Below are 23,031 nucleotides of genomic sequence, written 5' to 3' on the forward strand. Positions count from 1 at the left end.
AAATCAAATAGAATTAAAGCTGAGTTTGGGACTCCATAACTGCAGAGGACACACATATGCAATACCCGTGATGTTTTTGCTGGTGACATCCTTACCTGCATTAAACTCAGATGGAAAAGACTTGCATCTCAAACTGGAAATTGCAAACAATGCTAAATCATCAGAAAACTAGGTTTTGAAAAAAATATCAGTAATATTTAAACAGAGTATCAGATAATTATTGCATGAGATCCATGTTGGGCTCCTTTCTTGGGCATTGTGTGATGTGACAATGTACTGGGTAGTTTCCTGTGTCTAACTGCTGCGGTCGGTGCAGAAAAGGGGCAGCAAGTGAGGGCTCAAGCAAGATGGGCAAGAGGAAACTCAGGCACCAGTGGGGGGTTGAGTAAGAGACAGCAAAGGGCTCAGGAGAGGGGCAGCAAGCGGGGGATGATGAAGGTTCTGGAGAGAAGCAGGAAGCAGGAGGCAGCGAGTGAGGTGGGAAGGGCTTGGGTCAGTGGTGGGAAGGCCAACATAGGCATGAATCAGTATTGCCACCAGTTTCCGTGCGCACAGCAAATACATCAGCTGAGTCAGAAATTGTGCATATGTCAGCAGATGCAATGGAGACAGAGTGCACATACACAACCTTTCCTGTTTGGTGTCAGGAGTTACGGTGTAAAATTAATCTCGTGAAAATCTGATTACATTTTATGTTAAAACTTAATAAATATGTGTAGAAATTTAAGAACAAAAGGAAATCAAAGTTGAAAATATTTACCATATTAAAATGTAATTGCTATCTAGGCAATGTGTCGATTAACCTTGCTAGTGAATGGATTAATTTAGATATAGACATGCTATAATAAACATGCTTTGATGAAAACATATTTCAGGAATTTTATTTTCATGCAAGGGTTAGCTTGCGTACTGGGGGAAGGTGAGTCAGTGAATTCACAAGGTATAAAGTTGATGCATGGGGCTGAAGTTAATCACGGGCTTTAACACCCAAATATTGACTCCTGGCTACTTTACCCATCCCAACTCCAACCACTCAGAGGCCAATACAATTCTGCCACTGATGCCAAGTAGAGGATTTGTTTCCAAAAGTGATTATGTTTTTTTAGCTTGTAAGGCTAGATTTGTAACAAGTGCCAGCTAAAGATGGGGGAAATCTAAACTGCTAGCTGAGCCAGGAAGAGAAAATAAATAGGACTGTGGCAAGGTTATTGGAAGCTATTGAATGGCAAGGCAGGAATTTGGGTTGAATGTTAGGGAACAACAATGTCAGGATTTGAAGAGAGTTTGGTGGTCAATGAAAGGGATTGTTGGGATGAAGTGCAAATGACTTCGAATAGCAGGGCGAAGGAAAAGTAAAATATATATATTAAGTAAAGAAGAATCTTTAGGTTTGGGAGAAGAATAATTAGGTGTAGAAGTAGTAACAAATATGGAAGAGTCACAGTAAAGTGGGAGTTTAGTGGCTGCACATGGAGGGAGGAGAAAAGTAAGCTGATCAATGCAGGAAAAAGAATGTTGCTTGTGGTGAGGTAGAGGCAGCAAAACCTACAGAAGGAAGCGGATGAGTGGAGGAATTCGAGAGGAATGTCCCGCTGCATGGAGTGGGAAGAGAAGCATAAGAGCAGTAATAATAATAATAATAATAGCTTATTGTCACAAGTAGGCTTCAATGAAGTTACTGTGAAAAGCCCCTAGTCGCCACATTCCGGCGTCGGTTCAGGGAGGCTAGTACGGGAATTGAACCCGCGCTGCTGGTCTTGTTCTGCATTTCAAGCCAGCTATTTAGCCCACTGTGCCAGTAAGCAGACTGTTTTAAGGAGTGCAGTGCTGTTCAGCAGCAGCAACAGCTGGCACAGAAACGTGAGAAAGGGGAGCAAAAGAGGGTAGCAGAAGAAAAAGGCACAGAGGAAGGCAGTGGGAAGAGAAAGTATGGAGGTAGAAAATTACACCAGTAGAGAGCAGTGAGTAGGAGGAGGCACAGGCATGGTAGGTACAGATGCAAGTGGGCGAAATGAAAGCAAATACTTCCCCTCTATTCCCCAGAGAAATAAAAAATTAATGCAATGCTTTCTCGCATTATAAAACCCAATCTGTTTAAATACTGAGATTTCCTACATTGGGAATTCCCTACAAGGAACCTAACCTGCATTAGAAAAAACGGGGCTCCTATTGTGTGTCAAAATAAGCTTTAAGTTCCTCAAGTATTTTAAAAAACTATCAAAGTATGTAACTGGCTTTAAATTATGTAGCAGTTGGACGCTTTCAAAAATATTAAAATATTTAATGTAATGTCAGTAACTTGAATGTTTTTGAAGTGTTTAAAAACAGACATTTAAAGCCAGTTCACACTCCCAGCAGGACTAGCACCAGAAGTAACACAGGAAAGTCAAAAGAGAAAGCACCAGTGCCACCTACCTTAGAGATGGGAGGGTTCAAAGGCAAGTGAAAAACATATCATTTAAATGCAACATCCAATAAGATGAACAAACATGAGGGATTATTAATTAAGTGTCATGCAAGGGTCCCTTTAAGAAAAGTGTGTTTTATCAAATGGCTGTAGCGATGTCTCTGTGTGGGTGGTGCTGGGCTGTGATCTGCATATAGAAAAAGCATGTATGTTGAGAATTGCATGCACATTGATTGATCCATTTCAACAACTTGCAATTTAAATAGTGTCTTTAACTTAGCAAACCATCTACGGATGGCCTGTGGGCACAGGGAAAGCGCAAATCGAGGAGGTATAGCGGAAGTGGGAGGAGGAGCTGGGCATGGAGTTTGGATGGGGTAGGGTGTGGAGTAAAATTATGCACCTGGCCAATGCAACGTCGTCCTGTGCCAGGATGAGCTTGGTACAGTTCAATGTGGTGCATAGGGTCAATATGGCGTGGGCACGGATGAGTGGATTCTTTGTGGAGGTAGAAAATAGTTGCGAGAGATGTGAAGGGGGGCTGGCAAATCATGTCCACATGTTTTAGTCACGTCTGCAATTAGTGGGGTTCTGGGGCTCAATATTCAAAACATTATTGAAGATTGTGGGGGTGGAAATGTTACCAGGCCCTCTGGTGGCGATCTTTGGAGTGTCAGAATTGCCAGAGCTGTTGAAAGGGATGTCTGGTATAGTGGCTTTTGCCATGCCGAACACCCAGTGACAAATTCTACCGGAGTGGAGGTCGGTGGAGCCGCTGAGGGAGTCGGCATGGTTGGGGGATGTTGCAGAGTTCCTTAAACTGGAGAAGATTAATTTCCCTGTTTGGGGCTTGCAGGGTGGGTTCCTGGTGAGATGGAGGCTGTTTCTGCTTCTGTTTGAGGACCTGTTCATTGCCGGGGGGGGTTAAGGGGAGAAAAAAAAGAGGGAATATGTCACATTATGGGGATTGCTATGTTCTTGATTCTGTGTTTATGTATGCCCTGGTTCAAATAAAAAAATCTATATTTGAAAACTCAGCAAAACATCCTGTGGACTTCACACGTGCACAATCAGACTAAAACTGACGTTGGGCCGAAGGGACCATTGAGAGGGTTTGATAAAAACTTGCTCAAAAGTGTAAGTTTTAAGTGGAGTTTTAAAAGAGGAACGAGACTCAGAGGCAAGGAGGTGGAATTTGGTGAAGTTATGATGCCATTAATCTAGTTCTGGCCCATTTCAGGGTTTGCTGCAATTCAAAAAAGCTTCAGGTGGCTTGATGGCAGACTGATTAGTCAAGGAGAATGCTTGTGTTGAGATTCTTTGTGAATGGACTAAAACATCTGATAATCACCCTTGCTTGGACAAAGAAAAACAAGGATATGGTGTTATTTGAGTTTGCATCGTCTATAATCTATATCTCGCACTGGTGGAAAGAAAATCATCTGCAATCCTGAGGGACTGCCTAAGAAGAAGAATCTATACCATTGCCAAAAATAAGGACATTTTATTTAGCGAATGCAAAGTCCCTAAACCAAGCAATTTTTTCCAGTCCTGCGGTGTTGAGTGTGGACTAGACATTCTATGAAGTGATTACGAGATAACAACAGCAGAGGATAAAGGTGGATGGATAGGAAATCTGACTGAGGTGGTCAGCAATTCCGAGAGACAAAACACAACAGTTTTGGACAAGTGCCAAAGAGACAAGCGAACTCAATTGCTGAGGTTGAGGGGGAACTTTTAAAAATAAATTTCCTGTACCCAATCATTTTTTTCCAATTAAGGGCCAATTTAGCGTGGCCAATCCATCTAACCTGCACATCTTTGGATCGTGGGGGTGAAACCCACGCAGACATGGGGAGAATGTGCAAACTCCAGGTTGAGGGGAAATTGATATAACATGAATAGTTTAGTGTAGTGATGAACATTATATAATTTGTTCTAAACTTGTAGTGGACTTTCATGGGACAATTCCCAAGCTTCACTTGACATGATGTGGCGATGCCGGCGTTGGACTAGGGTGAGCACAGTAAGAAGTCTTACAACACCAGGTTAAAGTCCAATAGGTTTGTTTTGAATCACTAGCTTTCGGAGGACTGCTCCTTCCTCAGGTGAATGTCACGTGGCATAACAGTGCATCTTGGGATTATTATAAATCGGGGTCAAAACCGATGCTCCCTCCACTCTCTTACATCTCCTCCATTGCCCCCAAATTCTCAGAGCTGCCACCACCACCGGACTTGTGGAGTGTCGGGCCGGCAAGAACGAAAGAGGGGCCGTTATCAGTGCTCCCAAACTGATGTCTTTGCATGACGCGCCTCCATCCGCTCCCATGCCAAACCCTTTCCCACAACCCACTTCCTAATCATGGCTATATTAGCCGCCCAGTGGTAATTGCAGAAGTTTGGCAGCGCCAACCCACCCTCCCCCCCGACTGCGCTCCAGCAACACCTTCTTCACTCGCGGGGTTTTACCCGCCCAAACAAAGCCCAAAATAACCTTATTCACCCGCTTGAAAAAGGTCTTTGGGATGAAATTGGGGAGGCATTGAAAGAGAAACAGAAATCTGGGGAGGACCGTTATTTTCACGGCCTGTACCCTCCCCGCCAGTGATAGCGGGAGCATGTCCTATCTCTTAAAGTCCCCTTCTATTTGTTCTACCAACCGGGATAGGTTTAACTTGTGCAGTGCCTCCCATTCCCAGGCCACTTGGATTCCCAGATATCGAAAGCTCTTTCCCTACCATTCTAAGCGACAGCTCTCCCAGTCTCTTCTCCTGTCCTCTTGCCTGGATCGAAAACATCTCGCTTTTCGCCATGTTCAATTTATACCCCGAAAATTTGCCAAATTCACCCAGGATTCGCAATACTTCCCCCATCCCCTCCAACGGGTCTGAAATATACAAGAGCAGGTCACCTGCGTAAAGCGAGACCCGGTGCTCCACCCTGCCCCCCTCCCACCCCCGAACCAGCCTTCTCCAGTTCCTAGAGGCTCTCAACGCTATGGCCAATAGCTCTATAGCCAGAGCAAACAGTAACAGGGAGAGGGGGCACCCTTGCCTCGTCCCTTGGTGTAGTTTAAAGTACCCCTACCTCAGCCGGTTCATACACACACTCGCTACTGGTGCCTGATAGAGCAACCGCACCCAGTCAATAAAGTCCTCACCCAACCCAAACCTTTCCAACGCCTCCCACAGGTAATTCCACTCCACACGATCAAAAGCCTTCTCCACATCCATCGATACCACCACCTCCACTTCTTCTGAGGGCATCATAACAACATTTAAAAGCCTTCGAACATTGGCCTCGAGTTGCCTGTCCTTTACAAATCCCTGGTCTTCCCCTATCACCCCCGGGACACAATCCTCTATACTTGTAGCCAGTATCTTAGCCAGCAGTTTGGCGTCCACATTCAGTAGAGAAATTGGCCTGTTTGACCCGCATTGCTCTGGATCCTTCTCCCGTTTCAGGATCAATGAAATCGACGCCTGCAACATTGTTTTTGGGGGGGGGGGATATTCCCTTCTCTCTTGCTTCATTAAATGTCCTCACCAGCAGGGGGCTCAATAATTCTTATAGAATTCCACCAGGTAGCCGTCAGGCCCCGGGGCTTTGCCCGACTGCATGCCCTCCAGCCCCTTGATTATTTCCTCAATCTCAATTGGGGCTCCCAGTCTTTCCACCAGATCCTCATCTACCCTCAGGAACCTCAACTAATCCATAAACTGCCTCATCCCCCCCACCCCAGCCGGGGATTCCGACTCATATAATTTACTGTAGAAGTCCTTAAACACCTCGTTCACCCCCGCTGGGTCCAGGACAGTATTCCCGCCTCTACTCTTTACTTTACCTATCTCCCTGGCCGCTACCCTTTTCCTGAGCTGGTGCGTCAACATTCTGCTTGCCTTTTCCCGTACTCATAAATCACGTCCCTTGCCTTCCTCAACTGTTCCACTGCTTTCCCTGTGGTCAACAGCCCAAACTCCTCCTGTAATCTCTGCCGCTCCCTCAGTACTCCCGCGTCCGGGGCCTCCGAGCATCTCCTGTCCACCTGGAGTATCTCCTCCACTAATCTATCCCTCTCAATTCCTTTGCCGCAGCCGGCCTCCTCCCTGTCCTGGATTTTGACCGGTCCAATTCCGGATCAATGACTGTGTTAAAGTCTCCTCCCATGATCAGGTTATGTGACTCTAAGTGTGGGATCTTACTTAACACCCGCCTCATAAATTCCACATGGTCCCAATTCAGATCATATATATTGACAAGTACCACCCGTACCTCCTCCAGCTTCCCACTTACCATTACGTACCTACCCCCCCTTGTCTGACACGATTCTCCCTGCCTCGAATGCCACTCATTTGTTGGTCAAGATCGCTACCCACCCTGGTCTTTGAGTCCAGCCCCGAGTGGGCATCTTGGGATGTTAGATAAACAAAGCTGATTATGGATTATAATAATAATAATAATCTTTGTTGTCACAAGTGGGATTATATTAAAACTGCAATGAAGTTATTGTGAAGAGCCTAGTTGCCACATTCTGGCGCCTGTTCGGGTACAGAGGAGGAGAATTAAAAATGTCCAATTAACGACGTCTTTCGGGATTTGTGGGAGGAAACCGGAGCAGCTCATGGAGGAAACCCACGCAGACACAGGAAGAATGTACAGACTCTGTGCAGACTCCACACAGACAGTGACCGAAGCCGGGAATCCAACCTGGGACCTTGGAGCTGTGAAGCAACAGTGCTACCCACTGTCAAGCACAGATAACGTCTTCAAGGTTGACTGGACTGCTTGCATTTGTCATCAGCAGAAGGTTAACAGGAGTTTGTGGGTGTAAGGGAAGGAAGCATTACAACAGATGTTCCTTGCATTAAGTTTAGCTCATAAATATTAAGAGGAAGCAATTACCTTTAACTTCTGTATTAGAGCTAAACTCTGTGTAACAGTATGCGATTAATTTGAAATAGTACAATTCTTTTGATCATTATTATTCAACACTACAAACAGAGTTTATTGCTATGCACTTCTATTCACTCGGTATAACTTTTAAGTACAACTTGCATTGTAACCTTCCTGTGTTAATACTTTGTAATATTCTGTATGTTCTAAGCCTTCACCACATTATCCTTTGTTTTAAAAGTATAGTGACCCATTCCAAGTTCCAACACCCACAGTGAGGACAGGGCCTCTAAAGGAATCACATCTAAGGATTTGATTTAATGAGGAGCTTGTACCAATTAGGCAAATCCCAGGGTGACATGCTCAAGACACCATTCATATGGACATCAGGGCATACTACCCCCCATCTGAACCAATGGGCAGGAAGGAGGCCACAAAACCTCCCTTTGATCCTTGCAAGCAAGTAACAGAAACAACTTTTAATGTGATGGATGGTCCCACAAGTAACTGACAGCTTAGAGGGCCAGCCAGGGGGTTTAATAAGAAATAATATCAATAGATAAACCTGAGCATCGAGAAACCAATTAGGAACTGATCATGCACACCTAGACCAATCAGAGATTGATCACTCAGCCCTTGAGCCAATGGAGAATTGGCTTCGCCTCACTTTGGCCAATCAAAAAAATAACATAATTGGTCATGCTTTGGGTTGTGGCTTGCAAAGGGCTCATAAAGAGCAGGTTTCAGTGAGCAAGGTACACACCATTTCAAAATGAAGTTTGCAGAACCTGCTATCCACAGGGAAGCAAAAGCCCCATCGCAATTACAAGAAGAGAACGGAAGGCAGGTGTCGCCCTCCACCCTAAGCTGAACAGGAAAGCAAGAGCTGTAGTACGCCTGTCAATTCACCGCCCTGCTTTATTAAATATTACTTTATAACTTAAGTAAAGTTTCCTGAGTTACTACACCGGACTGTCTCCTGATGCCTTTTTTGGTTAAAGTTTCAAACAAATAAAATTGAATTAAGTTCAAATGATAACCAGAACCTACAGAGGGTATACCATTTGAATTGTCAAACAGCTGGTGATATTAGCTGCAATAGAAGCATGTCACTGTGAGGAGTTCCTCAGCACCCAGATTTTAATTGCTTCACCACTGGTGGCCAGGCCGTCAGGTGCCAAGGCCCTTCATCCTTAAACTCTTTCTACCTCTCTTTCAGATGGTCCTTATCTATTTCTTTGACCAAACTTTTGGCCTTCTTCCCGAGTAGCACTTTATGGAGGGGTGTCTAACTTTGCTTTATAACTATTCTGTGAAGTGTCCTGGAGCATTTTATTAGGTTATAGGGGCCACATAAATACAAGCTGCAGTAGGTATCTTCTTCATTGACCAGGCAGACTTTATTGTTGATTTCCAACCTAATGATGCTCGTAAAGAGAAACATTTTTTTAAAAAAAGCTTCCTTGGATTCTCCTCCTCAAGACAGCAATGTACATACAAGAAATGTACCAAATAAGTAAATTTCTGTCATGATGTGTGCCAATATTGTAGGCAGTCAAGATGAAGGTGCTCACTGTATGAAAAACTAAGACGGTCAACAACCATTCCTTCAAATCCAACATTAAGCAAATTCCAAAGCTCAGATAACCTCACCAACAATTGCTGAGTGGCTAAAAAAGGCATTCAAGATGCAGCATTCTAATCGTTCTGGACAGCTGAAAAACAATTATCATGACAAACAGTGATTTTTCTGCCTCAAAACATGTCATTGGTATATGATGTAGTTACAAACTTGAACCATTACAGGGGAGCAGAATGGTAGATCAAATTTGATGTGACGTTGGCGATTGAAGTAAAGAGCACAACTTCATCTCCCTGGTGCAATGGAAGAAATGACTTGGCAACTGCCTAAAGTAAAATTTGCTTATTTCATTAAAGAAAGCCCACTGGTCTGGTTTTTACAATCAGTGATGAACAATTGGTGCTCACTTTTCATTATATTTACATTGGTTCACAGACATTGAGAGATTTTAACCTGCGATTCGTGGTCATTAGAAAGTGAAAACAGTGCGCTGCCCCCTGCATGAGATTTGGAACTTGTGCAAACAGAACAAGCAACAAAACGTCTCCTTAACCAATCGGATTTTAGAACCCTTACTGAGGCACATAGAAGCTAAAACAGGAAGTACAAGTTAGAATAGTTTTAATGTAAAACTATGTACAGAAAGAAAATTGGGGAGAAAAAAACAAGAGAGATGGAAGAGGCAGAAAGGAAACTTTAAAAAGAAAGTTATTTTGTTTTTAAAAATATCAATAATTAAAATCTGAAGGAATGAAACTTCTTCCTGTTGATTAACTTAGTTTCTATTTATTTTATTTTGTCTTTTATCATTTTTGGCCGATGGATCATTAATGGAGACATACGTTTAAGTCGAGCAGAGAAAGTAAGGAGCTCAAAGTATCAAAATAATACACTGGGCAGAAGAACCCAGACTTTATGGCACTCAAGAGATTAGAGGGGTTTGTTTCCATTGGTTGGTTGGTAGCCAATAGATTGGCCAGAGACATTATTCTGCCTGGCAACCAACAGCAGTTGGTTTCTGTCGGGTGTGGTTTTTTTCAGGGAAAACCTGAGAGAAGCAACTGGACGCTCAAGGGGGAAGCAGCCGTCTCTCTCTGCTCTGCTGCCTACTGTCTGAAGGTTCGAGACCCTGAAAGAAGAAGCTGTCTTTCTCTTTCAAATGCTGGCTGAGAGTAATCATTATAAGTTGAAAGAAAAAATAACATCCATCTGAAAGCCTGTACTGAAGAAGACATGCATCTGAAACAAAGACTCTTATCTTTTTACTTTCCTCATTATTTTACACCCTTCTTTCCCGTGTGTGTATGTATAATATATATATATGAGGGTGGGGTGAGTTAAAGGGTGGGGTTAGAGATTAGATAGTAGTTAACAAGTTGTATTTGTTGCCTATTTAATTATAGTTACTGTTAATAATAAAACATTAATTGTGTTTAAATTCACAAACCTGGTGACTGTAGTTATTGGGCCATTGTAAATTGGGACTCTGGGTCAAGAGGAGCTGGAATTGACTGTGCAATGCTCCCCGGGGGGGGGGGGGGGGGGGGGGGGGGGGGGAAGAGAAAGAGTTTGTCAACATTTATAAAAGTGACTTTTGAGTGCCAGTATTTTTTGCTTTTGTTTCAGATTCCAGCATCAGCAGCAATTTTCTTTTATCTCTCTGAGGTACTAGGATAGTGAAACCTGTAGAGTCGTGGGAAAACTTGGACAGCATCTTCCTGACAGGTGTATTTAACAGCACCTGTGCAGATCACTATACTATTTGCAAACTCTAGGCTAATGCTTGCAATTGCTGTCTGATATATGCCCTTCATAACGATGAGTACTGATCACCGGACCATCGACATACAAGACTTACCTTCTGCTCCATGACCCCATTTCTATTAAACTGATTATCCAGGTTATGTTAGCTGACACTGTAAATGGTTTCCTTTCCTCAAATACTATCTCCTTCCATTTTAAAACAACTGTCATCATTGCATGCTGATAAACCTACCAGGTCAGGCAAGGACAGCAGGTTCCTTACCCAAAGGGAAATGCTGATATGATGAATGCAGGATTTTTAGGAATATTGGCATCTACATATTGGGACAAGGGATAAAAGTCTGGGGTTGTGTGTTTAACTGTGGTCATGTTTTTAAAACAGCAGATGAAATTGACCATAGAAATGTGGTTTGACTGGGGAAGTCCCTGGGGAGCTAATGTGCTTTTGCAGCCTGCAGAGATAATTTGTTTTTTAGCTTGAGGATATGAGGTCATTGCTCAGAGGAGCAATGCAGAGAGGCAGATTATTTTTGGAGAAGCTTTGGGAGAGAGATGATTTCTGATCTGCCTGAAACTGAGTCCACCATTCTCTCACAGTAGACAGTTATAAAAGAGCAGTAATCTAAAGCAGGACAGTCTTAGCTGTGTACAAGGAAGAAGCTGAATCATACCAACCAGAGACTGAAGGGGTTCCAACAGGAACCAAATTGATTTTATAAAGCAGGTATTATCTTATGCCCTGCATAGATTGAGAACTGTATGTTTCTTTTCTTGTTGTTTAATGGGAAATTGAGTAGTAGTGTTGAGGGGTAATTGTAAACTGTTCTTTTCGGATGTGTAGTTAAAAAGTTTCATATTGTATTCCTAACAAAGTTTTGGTTTAGAAATACCAAAGCCCTATTTTTTCATGCCAACACTCTGGAGCGAATCATTCTTTCCACACAGTCTTACAAATAAACTCCAATATTGGGTTTTTTGTCCAGTATCCGAGCCACTGTTGGAGTCGAGTCTGGTATCGTAACATGAAGCATTTCAGGTTTTCCGATTGACAGCGTTTTATTAAACCAAGTTCAAATTATCAATGGTAGAATTTGAACTCAAGTTTCCTGGATTATTACTTTAGGCCCTTGACATCAAGGCAACATTTGAGCAAGTATGGTTGTTGGTGGTCAATCAACTCAGTTCCAGGACTTCCCAGCAAGAGTTCCTTAGAGTAGTGTCCGAGATCCAACCATCTTCAGCAGCTTCCTTCCATCATAAAGTCAGGAGCGGGAAAGTTTGCTGATGGATGCACAATGTTCAGCAGCATTTGAGACTCAGATACTAAAGCAGTCCATGTCCAAATGCAGCAAGACTTGGATAATTTCCAGGTTTGGGCTGGAAGGTGAAAAGTGTCATTCGGGCCACACAAGTGCAAGGCAATGACCCTCTCCAACAAGAGAGAATCTATATACTGGCACTACATAAAAGCACAATTAGCTGGATTAGCTCAGTAGGCTAGACAGCTGTTTTGTAATGTAGAACAAGGCCAGCTATGCAGGTTCAATTCCAGTACCAGCTGAGAACTCTGAATTCTCCCTCTGTGTACCCGAACAGGCACCGGAATGTGGCGACTAGGGACTTTTCACAGGAACTTCATTGCAGTGTTAATGTAAGTCTACTTGTGACAATAAAAGATTATTATTGTCTGTCAGCATTTAATACAATGGACTGCATCAATAAGTCAAAGAAAGACTATAATAAAAGATTTCATTAAAAATAAGAAACTACTTCTGCCCTTTAACTTTTGTATCTTTCATTAATACGAACCCCTTTTAATATAAAATATAAACATTTTAAGATAATTTAGAGACAAATATTATTTTAGCACTTGTGCCCAATGCTTCCTCATTTTCAAAGAACATCAAATATTAAAGTTTTAGCTGGAAACAGATTTATTAAATGTGGGTTTCACTATATCAGATATGTTTACGGCCACTTTTGCTGCCAACTCAGTGCATGCACAGCGATAGCATTTTAGTCCCTGACATCATTGCAAGCGAGATCAGAACTCTACTCATTCCCCCATCCTCAACGCGATACCTGTGTCTCCATTCAGTTTCTCTATATTTTTAAGGCAAAATTTAAACTTGTAGCAATCCTAATGAGAACTGAAACCGAAGAAATAAAATAAAATTAACAATCATAAGGCGTAAAGGAATTAGGACACTAAAAGATTTGTTTCTTGGGGGTTGTTTTGCAGGATTGAAGGAGCTGGGAGCTGTATGGGCTGGAGCAGGGGAAATATTTAGATACATGCAGGTTGGAGACTTTGCCAGAAAGGAGATACAGAGCTTCCCAGTAGAGCCGGGTTCCACATTGCTAGCGGAGGTGCTGACGACAGGGAGTGTGTAGAAGTGGGTAGTATCAGTTTACGGGCTATTTTGGAGGAGGAGAAGGCGCCGCCAGAAGGGATCAAGGCAAAGTGGGAGGACGTGTTGGGAGAAGGTATAGAGGAGGGGTTCTGGTGTGGGGTGCTCCGGAGGGTGAATGCCTCCACCTCGTGTGTGAGGTTGTGGCTGATGCAACTGAAGGTGCATAGAGCACACCTCAAAAGGGCGAGGATGAGCCGGTAGAAGATGTGTGTGAACATTGCGGGGGGGGGGGGGGGGGGGGGGGGGGGGCAAACCACGTTCATGTTTTGGTCCTATCCAAAGCTGGAGGATTACTGGAAGGAGGTTTTTAGGGTAATCTCTAAAGTGGTGCACGTGAAACTGTACCAGGCCCTCAGGAGGCCATATTTGGGGTGTCGGACCAGCCGGGGTTGGAAACGGGCGTGCAGGCAGATGTTGTAGCCTTCGCCTTGTTGATCGGCTGAAGGCGGATCCTGTTAGGGTGGAGATTAACCTCTTCACCCTGTGCCCTGATGTGGCAGGGGGACCTGCTAGAATTCTTGACGCTTGAAGGTGGTCAAATTTGAACTGAAGACAAGGATGGAGGGGTTCTACAATTCATGGGTGTTATTCATTATGCACTTTCGAGAACTGGATCACAACGAATATTGAGGGGGGTGGGGGGCTGGGAGAGGGAGAGGGACTGTATGTGTTAATGGTGACTATGGGTGATTCCTGATTCCTTTTTGTCATTTATTTATGTTAACATGCGGGCTAATGTCTGAGGTTTGGTGGGAGAATGGGATCGTTGTTATTGATATGGGGATTGACATTAGATTCGTTACTGATTATTGTTAGGTGTAAATTTGGGAGAAAATGTGAAAAAGGAGAATGAAAAATATTTTTTTAAAAACAATCATAAGGCATGGATTTTGGAACCAGAAAGGGCTATCCTATTTTATTCAGAACAACATGCAATACTAATTTTCACTTGGTGATTTCTTTTAGCTTTATCTTTTTCTATGGCATGTTATATACAAACCCTGACAGCTCACTCTTATATGCTATATTTCTACTTTTTAATCTAAAGTCAAGTACAACCCACCGTTTTCTCTTACACAATCTGCATCATACATAGTTTTGATAACAATAACCATGGAAACATGTGACTTTACTTTCCAACATTTTTAATTCGAGCTGCGTTTGCTGCTGACATGTCTGGCCAATTACATAATTGGCAAGCACAGAAAAATGCACACGTGCGGATGGGTATCGCCAGCCATCTCACATTGGCAGGAGACACAATGTAATTTTAAACATACTGCTGTATATACAGTGGTAGGGGTATTCCACCTACTGCCAGTAGATGGTGAATGTAATACACAAAGCAGGAATTGGTTTTCCATCTTCACTGATCAGAGTTTGATTGATCGGAGTGCTTTGTGGTGAAGAATCCAATCATCAAAATAAAGTCTTAAAACTCTCAGCTGGTTATCTGCATTAATTTTTTTTTTTAAATGAACATATGAATTAGGATGATTCGGCCACTCGGTCTTTCCAGCCTGCACATGGCTGATCTGATTGTAACCTCAACCACACATTCCTGCCTACCCCATATATCCTTCCACTTCTTTGTTAATCAAGAATCTATCTCGCTCTGCCTTAAAAATATTCAGAGACTCTGCTTCCACTACCTTTTGAGGAAGAAAGTTCCAGAGCCTCACAACCCTCGAGAAGATTTCTCCTCATCTGATGCATAATCTCCCTACTTTTGTAATCAATTCCCCTCACAATAAATGACAACATTCCATTAACTTTCCCAATTACTTGTTTCAGGCAAAACCTGATTGTACTTGCTGTTGATGTCAATTGTATCATAGAATCATAGTATTTACAGTGCAGAAGGCGGCTATTCGGCCCATCGAGTCTGCACCGGCTTTTGGAAAGAGCACCCTATCCAAGGTCAACACCTCCACCCTATCCCCACAACGCAGTAACCCCCAAGGGCAATTTTGGGGACTAAGGGCAATTTGGCATGGCCAATCCAGCTACTGTTGTTGCTGTACTTGCTGTTCATGTCAATTTTAAGATTTATATTTGCTCTTTCAGTAATCAATTATCAATAATTATAAATGTATGAATTTACATACAGATATTAAAGGCTTAATTTATAAAAGGAATCATATATCAAATCTGACCTCGAGATTTTGTCCTTAAATTCCCACCTTACTCTTATGTAGCAGGCCATCAGGTCCCTCTAATCTTCTTCGGTTTCCTCTGCCTCTTTAAAGTTTCTCCAAATACCAGTAATGCCACCTTCCTCAACAAAGACTGAAATGTTCATGTGAATGTCTCAATTTGAATGATGGGGATAACCCTTAGTTTTGTTATTTTAGAAATACCTCTGAACCCAGGACATAATCTTAACAACTTGTCTTTCCACATTGGTGCTTGCGCCAGAGACACAAATCAAAGCAGCAGGGAAGGGGACCCTCTGAACAGCAGGAGAGAGATTCTAGAACAGGGGTGGGCAAACTTTTCCGTGCAAGGGCCACATTCAGAAATTCACAATTTTAAAGGGCCACATAGTATATTAAGTAAAATAATTACTTCACCCGGTTATGATTCTGGGCGCCTCATGTAGAACATAGAACAGTACAAAAAAAAATTTTTATTATTTTTTTTTTTAATGACTTGGTGGGCCGCATAAAGACCTTTGGCGGGCCGTAGTTTGCCCACCCCTGTTCTAGAAGCAGCTGAGAGAATGCAAAATCATGGTCAGAAAGGGTCTTAAAGACATTTGAAAACAGGAAGGGAGGTAACAAGATACAGACATATGAGAAACAAGTGACCATCACTGATGGCGAGATTACTCGGGGAAAAGGGCGATGAGAGGCCATGAAGAAACTTGAAGGCCAAGAGTTGGCCAAAGTTGCAAAAAGGCATTGTGATTATATCTTGTTGTCTCACCCCAACCTCTGTGTCATCTCTGCACATCTCTCCTCTGCAGTCCAATGTAACACTCTGCTCAGGTTCATAGAGTTCAGAATTTACAGTGCAGAAAGAGGCCATTCAGCCCATTGAGTCTGCACCGGCCCTTGGAAAGAGCACCCTACTTAAGCCCCCCGCCTCCACCCTATGCCCCTTTATCCCCTAACCCAGTAACCCCACCTAACCTTTTTGGACACCAAGGGCAATTTCGAATGACCAATGCACCTAACCTGCACATCTTTGGACTGTGGGAGAAAACCGGAGCATCCAGAGGAAACCCACGCAGACACAGGGAGTACGTGCATACTCCGCACAGACAGTCATCCAAGTGACCCCTGGAGCTGTGAAGCAACTGTGCCTTCACTGTGCTACCGTGCTGCTGAACTTTGTTGCGCCATTGGCATCACTTGACAATAGCCTCTCCTCCACACCAGTCGCCACATTCTCCCCGTGTCTGCTTGGGTTTCCTCCAGGTTTCCTCCCACGAGTCCCGAAAGACGCGCTGTTAGGTAATTTGGACATTCTGAATTCCCCCCCCCGGTGTACCCGAACAGGCGGCAGAGTGTGGCGACTGGGGGATTTTCACAGTAACTTCATTGCAGTGTTGATGTGAGCCTACTTGTGACAAGAAAGATTATTGTTATAATTAAGCATCGATTTGAAGTACCGGGTCTTCACAACCAGCTGCTTGGTAAAGTTTCCCTCTATCCCCAAGGGAATTTTCACAGGCGGTTGGTTTGGGGTGGGGGGAAGGAGGTTTGGTTTGGGGGGGGGGGGGAAGAGGAGGAGGTTTGGTTTGGGGGGGGGGAGAGGAGGAGGTTTGGTTGGGGGGGAGGTTTGGTTGGGGGGGAGGTTTGGTTTGGGGGGGGAGGTTTGGTTGGGGGGAGGTTTGGTTTGGGGGGGAGGTTTGGTTTGGGGGGGGGGAGGAGGTTTGGTTTGGGGGGGAAGTTTGGTTGGGGGGAGGGTTGGTTTGGGGAGGGAGGAGGTTTGGTTTGGGGGGGAAGTTTGGTTGGGGGGAGGTTTGGTTTGGGGAGGGAGGAGGTTTGGTTTGGGGGGGAAGTTTGGTTGGGGGGAGGTTTGGTTGGGGGGGGAGGAGGTTTGGTTTGGGGGGGGGGAGGTTTGGTTTGGGGGGGAGGAGGGTTGGTTTGGGGGGGGAGGAGGTTTGGTTTGGGGGGGGAGGAGGTTTGGTTTGGGGGGGAAGTTTGGTTGGGGGGAGGTTTGGTTTGGGGAGGGAGGAGGTTTGGTTTGGGGGGGGGAGGTTTGGTTTGGGGGGGAGGAGATTTGGTTTGGGGGGGGAGGAGGTTTGGTTTGGGGGGGAGGAGGTTTGGTTTGGGGGGGGGAGGAGGTTTGGTTTGGGGGGGAGGTTTGGTTGGGGGGAGGTTTGGTTTGGGGGGAGGAGGTTTGGTTTGGGGGGAGGAGGTTTGGTTTGGGGGGAGGTTTGGTTGGGGGGGGGGGTTTGGTTGGGGGGGAGGTTTGGTTGGGGGGGGGGGTTGGTTGGGGGGGGAGGTTTGGTTGGGGGGGGGAGGTTTGGTTGGGGGGGGGAGGTTTGGTTGGGGGGGGAGGTTTGGTTGGGGGGGAGGTTTGGTTTGGGGGGGGAGGTTTGGTTTGGGGGGGGAGGTTTGGTTTGGGGGGGGGGTTGGTTTGGGGGGGGAGGTTTGGTTGGGGGGGGGGGGTGGTTGGTTTGGGGGCGAGGTTGGTTTGAGGGGGGGAGGAGGTTGGTTTGGGGGGAGGAGGTTTGGTTTGGGGAGGAGGTTTGGTTTGGGGGGAGGTTTGGTTTGGGGGGGAGGACGTTTGGTTTGTGGGGGGGGAGGAGGTTGGGTTTGTGAGGGGGAGGAGGTTTGGTTTTGGGGGGGGGGGGGAGGGAGGAGGTTTGGTTTTGGGGGAGGGAGGAGGTTTGGTTTTGGGGAGGGAGGAGGTTTGGTTTTGGGGAGGGAGGAGGGTTTGGTTTTTGGGGAGGGAGGAGGTTTGGTTTTGGGGAGGGAGGAGGTTTGGTTTTGGGGAGGGGGAGGGAGGAGGTTTGGTTTGGGGAGGGGGAGGGAGGAGATTTGGTTTTGGGGGAGGGAGGAGGTTTGGTTTTGGGGAGGGAGGAGGTTTGGTTTTGGGGGAGGGAGGTGGTTTGGTTTGGGGGGAGGTTTGGTTTGGGGGGAGGTTTGGTTTGGGGGGAGGTTTGGTTTGGGGGGAGGTTTGGTTTGGGGGGAGGTTTGGTTTGGGGGGGGTTTGGTTTGGGGGGAGGTTGGTTTGGGGGGAGGTTTGGTTTGGGGGGAGGTTTGGTTTGGGGGGAGGTTTGGTTTGGGGGAGGTTTGGTTTGGGATGAGGTTTGGTTTGGGGGGGTTTGGTTTGGGGGGGTTTGGTTGGGGGGGGTTTGGTTTGGGGGTGTTTGGTTTGAGGGGGGTTTGGTTTGGGGGGGTTTGGTTTGGGGGGGTTTGGTTTGGGGGGGGGTTTGGTTTGGGGGGAGGTTTGGTTTTGGGGGGAGGTTTGGTTTGGGGGGAGGTTTTGGTTTTGGGGGGAGGTTTGGTTTTGGGGGAGGTTTGGTTTGGGGGAGGTTGGTTTGGGGGGAGGTTTGGTTTGGGGGGAGGTTTGGTTTGGGGGAAGGTTTGGTTTGGGGGAGGTTTGGTTTGGGGGGAGGTTTGGTTTGGGGGGAGGTTTGGTTTGGGGGGGGAGGTTTGGTTTGGGGGGGAGGAGTTTGGTTTGTGGGGGGGGAGGAGGTTGGGTTTGTGAGGGGGAGGAGGTTTGGTTTTGGGGGAGGGGGGAGGGAGGAGGTTTGGTTTTGGGGGAGGGAGGAGGTTTGGTTTTGGGGAGGGAGGAGGTTTGGTTTTGGGGAGGGAGGAGGTTTGGTTTTGGGGAGGGGAGGTTTGGTTTTGGGGAGGGGGAGGGAGGAGATTTGGTTTTGGGGGAGGGAGGAGGTTTGGTTTTGGGGAGGGAGGAGGTTTGGTTTTGGGGGAGGGAGGTGGTTTGGTTTTGGGGGGAGGTTTGGTTTGGGGGAGGTTTGGTTTGGGGGGAGGTTTGGTTTGGGGGGAGGTTGGTTTGGGGGGAGGTTTGGTTTGGGATGAGGTTTGGTTTGGGATGAGGTTTGGTTTGGGGGGGTTTGGTTTGGGGGGGGGTTTGGTTTGGGGGGGGTTTGGTTTGGGGGGGGTTTGGTTTGGGGTGGGTTTGGTTTGGGGGGGTTTGTTTGGGGGGGTTTGGTTTGGGGGGGTTTGGTTTGGGGGGGGTTTGGTTTGGGGGGAGGTTTGGTTTTGGGGGGAGGTTTGGTTTTGGGGGGAGGTTTGGTTTTGGGGGGAGGTTTGGTTTGGGGGGGAGGTTTGGTTTGTGGGGGAGGTTTGGTTTGGGGGGGGGAGGAGGAGGAGGTTTGGTTGGGGGGGGAGGAGGTTTGGTTTGGGGGGAGGAGGTTTGGTTTGGGGGGGAGACGGTTTGGTTTGGGGGGGAGGAGGTTTGGTTTGGGGGGGAGGAGGCTTGGTTTGGGGGAGGTGGTTTGGTTGGGGGGGGAGGTTTGGTTTGGGGGGAGGAGGTTTGGTTTGGGGGGGAGGAGGTTTGGCTTGTGGGGGGAGGAGGTTTGGTTTTGGGTGGGGGGAGGAGGTTTGGTTTTGGGGGGGGGGGAGGAGGTTTGGTTGGGGGGGAGGTTTGGTTGGGGGGGGAGGTGGTTTTGTTTGGGGGGGAGGAGGTTTGGTTTGGGGGGGAGGAGGTTTGGTTTGGGGGGGGGAGGAGGTTTGGTTTGGGGGGGGAGGAGGTTTGGTTTGGGGGGGGGGGAGGTTTGGTTTGGGGGGGAGGAGGTTTGGTTTGGGGGGGAGGAGGTTTGGTTTGGGGGGGAGGAGGTTTGGTTTGGGGGGGGAGGAGGTTTGGTTTGGGGGGAGGAGGTTGGTTTGGGGGGGAGGAGGTTTGGTTTGGGGGGGAGGAGGTTTGGTTTGGGGGGAGGAGGATTGGTTTTGGGGGGAGGAGGATTGGTTTTGGGGGGGGGAGGATTGGTTTTGGGGGGGAGGATTGGTTTTTGGAAGGGGGGGAGGATTGTTTTTTGGGAGGGGGGGGAGGATTGGTTTTTGGGAGGGGGGGAGGATTAGTTTTTTGGGAGGGGGGAGGAGGATTGGTTTTTTTGGGGGGGAGGAGGATTGGTTTTTGGGGGGGGGGAGGAGGATTGGTTGGGGGGGGAGGAGGATTGGTTGGGGGGGAGGAGGATTGGTGGGGGGGGAGGAGGATTGGTGGGGGGGGGGAGGAGGATTGGTGGGGGGGGAGGAGGATTGGTGGGGGGGGGGAGGAGGATTGGTGGGGGGGGAGGAGGATTGGTGGGGGGGGGAGGAGGATGGTTTTGGGGGGGAGGATTGGTTTTGGGGGGGGAGGATGGTTTTGGGGGGGGGAGGATTGGTTTTGGGGGGGGGGGGGAGGATTGGTTTGGGGGGGGGAGGATTGGTTTTGGGGGGGGAGGAGGATTGGTTTTGGGGGGGAGGAGGATTGGTTTTGGGGGGGGAGGAGGATTGGTTTTGTAGGGGAGGATTGGTTTTTGGGGGGGAGGATGGTTTTTGGGGGGAGGATTGGTTTTTGGGAGGGGGGGGGAGGAGGATTGTTTTTTTTTGGGGGGGGAGGAGGATTGGTTTTTGGGGGGGGAGGAGGATTAGTTTTTTGGTGGGGAGGATTGGTGTTGGGGGGGGGGGAGGAGGATTATTTTTGGGGGGGGAGGAGGATTGGTTTTGGGGGGGGGAGGAGGATTGGTTTTGGGGGGGGAGGAGGATTGGTTTTGGGGGGGGGAGGAGGATTGGTTTTGGGGGGGGAGGATTGGTTTTTGGGGGGGGATTGGTTTTTGGGGGGGGGGATTGGTTTTTTGGGGGGGGATTGGTTTTTGGGGGGGGATTGGTTTTTGGGGGTGGGGAATGGTTTTGGGGGGGGGATTGGTTTTTGGGGGGGGGATGGTTTTTGGGGGGGGATTGGTTTTTTGGGGGGGATTGGTTTTTGGGGGGATTGGTTTTTGGGGGGGATTGGTTTTTGGGGGGGGGGATTGGTTTTTGGGGAGGATTGGTTTTTGGGGGGGAGGATTGGTTTTTGGGGGGGGAGGAGGATTGGTTTTTGGGAGGGGGGAGGAGGATTGGTTTTTGGGAGGGGAGGGAGGAGGATTGGTTTTGGGGGGGGAGGAGGAGGATGGTTTTTGGGGGGGGGGCGAGGAGGTTGGTTTTTGGGGGGGGGAGGAGGATTGGTTTTGGGGGGGGTAGATGGTTTTGGGGGGGGATTGGTTTTGGGGGGGGAGGATTGGTTTGGGGGGGAGGATTGGTTTGGGGGGGAGGATTGGTTTGGGGGGGGAGGATTGGTTTTGGGGGGGGGGAGGATTGGTTTTGGGGGGAGGAGGATTGGTTTTGGGGGGGGGAGGATTGGTTTTGGGGGGAGGAGGATTGGTTTTGGGGGGGGGGAGGAGGATTGGTTTTTTTTTGGGGGGGGAGGAGGATTGGTTTTTTGGGGGGGGGAGGAGGATGGTTTTTGGGGGGGAGAGTAGGATTGGTTTTGGTGGGGGGGAGAGGAGGATTGGTTTTGGGGGGGAGGAGGATGGTTTTGGGGGAGGAGGATTGGTTTTGGGGGAGGAGGATTGGTTTGGGGGGAGGAGGATTGGTTTTGGGGGGAGGAGGATTGGTTTTGGGGGGAGGAGGATTGGTTTGGGGGGAGGAGGATTGGTTTTGGGGGAGGAGGATTGGTTTTGGGGGGGAGGATTGGTTTTTGGGGGGGGAGGATTGGTTTTGGGGGGGGGGGATTGGTTTTGGGGGGGGGGGATTGGTTTTGGGGGGGGAGGATTGGTTTGGGGGGAGGAGGATTGGTTTTGGGGGGGGGGAGGATTGGTTTTGGGGGGGGGAGGATTGGTTTTGGGGGGGGAGGATGGTTTTGGGGGGGGAGGATTGGTTTTGGGGGGGAGATGGTTTTGGGGGGGGGGGAGGATTGGTTTTGGGGGGGGGGAGGATTGGTTTTGGGGGGGGAGGATTGTTTTGGGGGGGGAGGATTGGTTTTGGGGGGGGAGGACTGGTTTTGGGGGGGGGGGGGGGAGGACTGGTTTTGGGGGGGGGGGGAGGACTGGTTTTGGGGGGGAGGATTGGTTTTGGGGGGGGAGGATTGGTTTTGGGGGGGGGAGGATTGGTTTTGGGGGGGGAGGATTGGTTTTGGGGGGGGGAGGATTGGTTTTGGGGGGGGGGGATGGTTTTGGGGGGGGAGGATTGGTTTGGGGGGGGGGAGGATTGGTTTTGGGGGGGGGAGGATTGGTTTTGGGGGGGGGGGAGATTGGTTTTGGGGGGGAAGGATTGGTTTTGGGGGGGGGAGGGTTGGTTTTGGGGGGGGAGGATTGGTTTTGGGGGGGAGGATTGGTTTTGGGGGGGAGGATTGGTTTTTGGGGGGGGAGGATTGGTTTTGGGGGGGGGAGGATTGGTTTTGGGGGGAGGGGAGGATTGGTTTTGGGGGGGAGGATTGGTTTTTGGGGGGGGGGGAGGATTGGTTTTGGGGGGGGGAGGATTGGTTTTGGGGGGGAAGGATTGGTTTTGGGGGGGGGAGGATTGGTTTTGGGGGGGGAGGATTGGTTTTGGGGGGGAGGATTGGTTTTGGGGGGGGAGGATTGGTTTTGGGGGGGAGGATTGGTTTTGGGGGGGGGGGAGGATTGGTTTTGGGGGGGAGGGGAGGATTGGTTTTGGGGGGGAGGATTGGTTTTGGGGGGGAGGATTGGTTTTGGGGGGGGGGGGAGGATTGGTTTTTGGGGGGGGGAGGATTGGTTTTGGGGGGGAGGATTGGTTTTGGGGGGGAGGATTGGTTTTGGGGGGGGAGGATTGGTTTTGGGGGGGGAGGATTGGTTTTGGGGGGGGGGGGAGGATTGGTTTTGGGGGGGGGGGAGGGTGGGTTTTGGGGGGGGGAGGATTGGTTTTGGGGGGGGGGAGGAGGATTGGTTTTTGGGGGGGGAAGAGTAGGATTGGTTTGGGGGGGGAGAGGAGGATTGGTTTTTGGGGGGGGGGAAGAGGAGGATGGTTTTGGGGGGGGAGGAGGGTTGGTTTTGGGGGGGGGGAGAGGAGGATT

At 48.0% G+C, this 23,031-nt stretch overlaps 1 protein-coding gene across 2 annotated transcripts in view; it reads right to left on the bottom strand.

Annotated features, from left to right (window-relative positions):
- LOC119974862 (calcitonin gene-related peptide-receptor component protein) overlaps window positions 1–23,031 on the bottom strand; it is a 126,689-nt gene that overhangs the window by 102,717 nt on the left and 941 nt on the right. The gene's annotated exons all lie outside the window — the stretch shown is intronic.

This window comes from Scyliorhinus canicula, chromosome 12 (assembly GCF_902713615.1).
Source record: "Scyliorhinus canicula chromosome 12, sScyCan1.1, whole genome shotgun sequence".
Lineage (NCBI taxonomy): Eukaryota > Metazoa > Chordata > Chondrichthyes > Carcharhiniformes > Scyliorhinidae > Scyliorhinus > Scyliorhinus canicula.